The sequence below is a fragment of the Crocuta crocuta genome, unplaced genomic scaffold (genome assembly GCF_008692635.1).
Source record: "Crocuta crocuta isolate KB4526 unplaced genomic scaffold, BGI_CrCroc_1.0 scaffold1751, whole genome shotgun sequence".
Lineage (NCBI taxonomy): Eukaryota > Metazoa > Chordata > Mammalia > Carnivora > Hyaenidae > Crocuta > Crocuta crocuta.
Genome location: NW_027529687.1, coordinates 61,434 through 66,981, shown reverse-complemented (window position 1 = coordinate 66,981; position 5,548 = coordinate 61,434). Strand labels below are relative to the sequence as shown.

At 37.3% G+C, this 5,548-nt stretch overlaps 1 pseudogene; it reads left to right on the top strand.

Annotated features, from left to right (window-relative positions):
- Positions 1-2,892: 2,892 nt before the first annotated feature.
- The window catches only part of LOC144230731 (NEDD4-like E3 ubiquitin-protein ligase WWP1 pseudogene), a 5,273-nt pseudogene continuing 2,617 nt past the window's right edge, over positions 2,893-5,548 (top strand).

Here is a 5,548-nt window from a genome sequence, read left to right as displayed (position 1 = left end):
TAATATATAAAATATATATTTAATATTTATTATATATATGTTATATATAATATATATAATTGTCATTTTAGTGATACTTATCACATTACATATTATAGTATAATATTATTTTCTATATTCATTATAATGTGCAAGGAGGATCCCCATGGCTTATTTACTACTTGTTACAATTTTGTCCCCTTAAATACCATCAATTTTATCCCCCTCCAATACTTTGGTAACCACCATAAAAGTTTGGCTTTTTTAGATTTCACGTATAAGTGATATTGTACAGTACTTGTCTCTCTTTGATGTACATACTTAGCATAATGTGCTCAGGGTCCATCCATGTTTTTGCAAATGACAATATATCCCCCTTTCTTATGGCTGAATAATATTCCATTATGCATAAGTACCACATCTTTGTTATCTATTTATTCATTGATAGGCATTTGGGTTATTTCCATATCTTGGGTATTGTGAATAGTGCTGCAGTAACCATGAGAGTGCATATACTATGTCAAAATCCTGTTTTCTTTTTTTGAGGGGGTATACACTCAGAAGTGGAATTGCTGGATCATATGGTAGATCTATTTTTAATTTTTTTTGAGAAGCCCCCATATTGTTTCCCATAGTGGTGGAACAAATTTATATCCCCACCAACAATATATGTGTTCTTTTTAAAAGGCCTTCACCTTTGGTCTCTTCTCTATAATGGCTATTCTAACAGTTATGGGGTGATATCTCATTGTGGTTTTGATTTTGGGGATGTTGTTGTTTAGTTTTTATTTCATACTCATAAAATTAACTCTGCAATCCAGCTAGACTTGGAGGGGAATAAAGAAAATATTGAACCCATAGAACTGCAGTGAGAGCACAAAGATTATAGGATATTTCAAACAGATGAGGGTCAAAGGGTACTCTCCTGAACTACAGAAGGAATGGTAATTGAGATAAACACAAGTCAAATTTATTAGATTTGTCTATAATCAGCAACGGTGATGTTCTTGCTGGTCTTGCCATTCCTGGCCCAAAGTATTTCATGGCTTCCACTATATTTATGCTCTCTTTCAACTTGCCAAAGATCATATACTTCTCGTCCAACCATTCAGTCTTAACAGTGCAGATGAAAAACTGGGAATCATTTGTGTTGGTTCCAGCATTTGCCAGGTATAAATACCTGTATGCTTCAGGATGAAATTCTCATCATCAAATTTCTCCCCATAGATGGAATTGTCTCCAATGCCATTATGGCATGTAAAGTCACCATCCTGACACAAAAATCCTGGAATAATCCTGTGAAAGCAGGAATCTTTAACCAAATACTTTCTCTCCAGTGTTAAGAGCAGGAAAGTTTTATGCTGTCTTTGGAAATTTGTCCACAAACAGCTCAAAGAAGACACAACCCAAGAGCTTGATCACCATGGGGAAGGTCAGACCACACAGTGGGGGTGACCATGGCTGGATGGCATAGACAGCTCCAGGGAGGTGGGCATCTGCAAGGCCTCATTGTGGTTTTGATTTTCATTTCCTTTATGACGAGTGATGTTGAGCATCTTTTCACATGCCTGTTGGCCATTTTGATGTCCTCTTTGGAAGAATGTCTATTTACTTCTTCTACCAATTTTTTAAAATGTTTGTTTGTTTGTTTCTGAGAGAGAGAGAGAGACAGCATGAGCAGGGGAGGGTCAGAGAGAGAGGGAGACACAGAATCCGAAACAGGCTCCATGCTCTGAGCTAGCTGTCAGCATGATGCGGGGCCTGAACCCACGAACCATGAGATCATGACCTGAGCTGAAGTTGGACACCTAACCAACTGAGCCACCCAGAAGTCCCATTGCCATTTTTTAAATGGCATTGTTTGTTTTAAATGGATTGTTTGTTTTTGGTTATTAAGTTGTATGAATTCTTTATATATTTTGGATATTAGTTCCTTATCCAATGTATGGTTTGCAAAAAATTCTCCCGTTTGGTAGGTTGTTTTTTCGGTTTCAACTGTTTCTTTTATTGTGCAGAAGCTTTTGAGTTTGATATAGTTCCATTTTTTTTTTTTTATTTTGCCATTTCATGGTATGGAAGAATTAATGTGATTTTTACCTAAAGCTTTATTTGCCAAAAATAAAAAAGAAACAAAATAAAGAAATTGCAAAAATCTACATAAGTTATAATATGCACAATTTGACTAAAATTTGAATCAATAGTCGATTGTCTAATTTATGAATGCATGACAAATTTCAAAATTTTAGTAAATAAATGTTCTTAGGCTAGAAGTCTAACAGAAATCTTTTGTAAATTCACTATAGCTATGGTATAGCTGTTTCAGAAATAAACCAAAACGTTTTTTGTTTGCTTGTTTTTGTTTTTGTTTTTTAAGGAAGGTGTTACCTTAGGTTCTAAAGAGGAGTTATGAATCATGTCTAAAATCAAGAAAACCAGAAAGTAAAATTTTGTACATGGCGTTTGTCTCAAAATGAGAATTTTTGTTTTTCATAATACATTACCTCAGACAAGAAAACTGGGTTTGGGAGTAGATAATAATAGGAATGGGTTTCAAGAGGGTGCTGACCTCAAATAAATACTCCACTCTTAGAGCATCATTAGAGCCTACCTCCCTTAGTGCATTAGCTATTTAAAAGCAAATATTTTAGATGGAAGCTATATTCTGGGTCCAAAGTTGGTGGGTTTAGGCAGCCATGGTGCAGCACACAGTGTGGGGCTAATGGGGAGGGACGCTCGTGGCACACTCCTGAGGAGGGAAGTTTGGGGTCCATGGGGGTGGAGTGTGGTCAGTGTGGCGGTAGGGGGAATGTCAGGTGTTGGTGAGAAGGGTGAGGGCACCTGTCGCCACTTCCCATGGCCGTCCAACCACCGCTAACTAACAGCTTCTGACTGGATTTGTCTCTTCACTAGACTATGAGATCCTTGAAAGAAAGAACTATGTCTTACTCATATTTATATCCCCAGTGTCGAGCACAGTTCCTGGTACATAGTTTAAGCTCAATATTGGGACATGGCCACTGCTTCACCGTGGTCTAATGCTAGTAATAACCACAGTGGAAGGTCACAGTTATAGGTAACGTTCTCTATGGCCAAACTAAAAAGAAAAAAGAACCGGTGTGGAACAGCAATATATAAAAAAATAGATGTAGATGGAGAAATTAAGAAAACAGCAAAATCCAGTAGTTCTTCTAATCCAAAATGGGATGAACAGCTAACCATAAATGTGACCCCACAGACTACACTGGAGTTTTGAGTTTGGAATCATTATACTTTAAGAGCAGATGCTTTAATAGGAAAAGCAACAATAGATATGAAACAAGCTCTGTTAATACACAACAGAAAATTGGAAAGAGTGAAAGAACAATTCAAACTTTCTTTGGAAAACAGAATGGCATAGTGCAGATTGGTGAATTAACAGTTGTGCTCAATGGACTGGCAATTAAGCAAGACAATCTAACAAACTGCAGCTCATCTCCAACCATAGAAGTACAGAAAAATGGAGATGCCTTACATGAAAATGGAGACCCTTCAGCAAAACCAACCTCCAGGTTGGCTGTTGAAGATGGTAATGGAATAAATAATCAAACACCTACAAGCACTCTGGTTCAAAACTCATGCTGTTCATATGTAGTTAATGGAGATGACACACCTGCACCTCCATCTTGGGTTGCTGCCAGACCCAAAAATACACAACTACAAAACCACTCACATCTGAGCCTACCAATGTCACTGGTAAGGGAGAATCATCCTCATCTGCGCCCAATGATAATGCTTCCACCACAGGTATGGGACTACTACTGAAGAAACTGCCTTGCTTTCAAATTGCACTAATACTACTGTTGAAGACCCTTAAGCTCAGAAAATACTGACTTCTTCAGAAAAAAAAAAGGCATTCTTTTTAATAGTATACCATTTGGATCTGAAGCTAGAAGACACTGCCCCCTCTAACTCTGGAAGTATTTCTGCTTTTGAGACAACCAGATAGGTTTGTGGACTCTCTACAGCAACAGTCTGGAGATGCCAACACAGAAACTTTGCCATTAGGGTGGGAAAAGAGAAAGAATACTTATGGTGGAACCTATTAAGTGGATCATAACATTTGAACTACTACATGGGTGAGACCACTACCCTTACCTTCAGGGTGGGAAAGAAGAGATGATGATCATGGAAGAGTTTATTATGTGGATCATAACACCAGAACAACAAGTTGGAAGCAGCCTACCATGGAATCTGTTTTAAATTTTTAACAGTGGTAGTCTTAGTAGAACCAAATGCAGGGAGCTATGCAACAGCTCAACCAACAATACTCCTATTTGGCTTCAATGTTAGGTGCAGAAAATGACCCATATGGGACTTTGCCACAAGGCTGGGAAAAAAGAATGGATTCAACTGACAGGGTTTATTTCGTGAATCATAACACAAAAACAATTCAATGGGGAGATCCAAGAATTCAAGGCTTACAGAATGAAAAACCCCTGCCAGAAAGCTGAGAAATCAGGTATACATAGGAAGGCATTAGGTACTTTGTTGATCATAATACAAGAACAACAGCATTCAAAGATCCTTGCAATGGGAAGTCATCTGTAACTAAAGGTGATCCACAGATTGCTTATTAATGCAGCTTTAGGTAGAAACTGACTCACTTTCATTATTTATGTCAGTCTAATGCACTACCCAGTCATATAAAGATTAGTGTATCCAAGCAGACATTGTTTGAAGATTCCTTCCAACAGATTATGCCATTAAAACTCTATGACTTGAGGAGATGATTATATGTAATATTTAGAGGAAAAAATGGCTTGATTATGATGGTCTAGCAAGAAAATGCTTTCTCTTGCTTTCACATGAAGTTTTGAGACCCATGTATTGCTTACTTGAGTATACTGGCAAGATCAACTACTGTCTACAAATAAATCCAGCATCAACCATCAATCCAGATCATTTAGCATACCTCTGTTTTATTGGGCACTTTATTGCTATGGCTCTTTTTAATAGGAAGTTTATTGATACTGGTTTCTCTTTACCATTCTGCAAGTGTATGCCAAGTAAAAAACTAACTACTAAGGATTGGGAATCTATTGATACCAAATTTTATAACTCCGTTATCTGGAAAGAAGACAGCAACATTGAAGAATGTGGCTTAGAAATGTACTTTTCTGTTGACATCTAAATTTTGGGAAAGGTTACATTTCATGACCTGAAGTTGGGAGGTTCTGATATATTGGTGACTGAGGAGAGCAAAGATGAATATATTGGTTTAATGACACAGTGGCATTTTTCTCTAGGTGTGCAAGAACAGAACAAAACTTTTCTTGATGGTTTTCATGAAATTGTTACTCTTCAATGGCTACAATACATTGATGAAAAAGAATTGGAGATTATGTTGTGTGGCATGCAGGAGGTTGACTTGGCAGATTGGTAGAGAAATACTGTGTATTGACATTATACATGAAACAGAAAGCAAATCATTTGGTTTGAGCAGTTTGTGAAAGAGACAGACAGTGAGGTAAGGATGTGACTGTCACTGGAACCTGCCATTTACCTAAAGAAGGATTTGCTAAGCTTATAC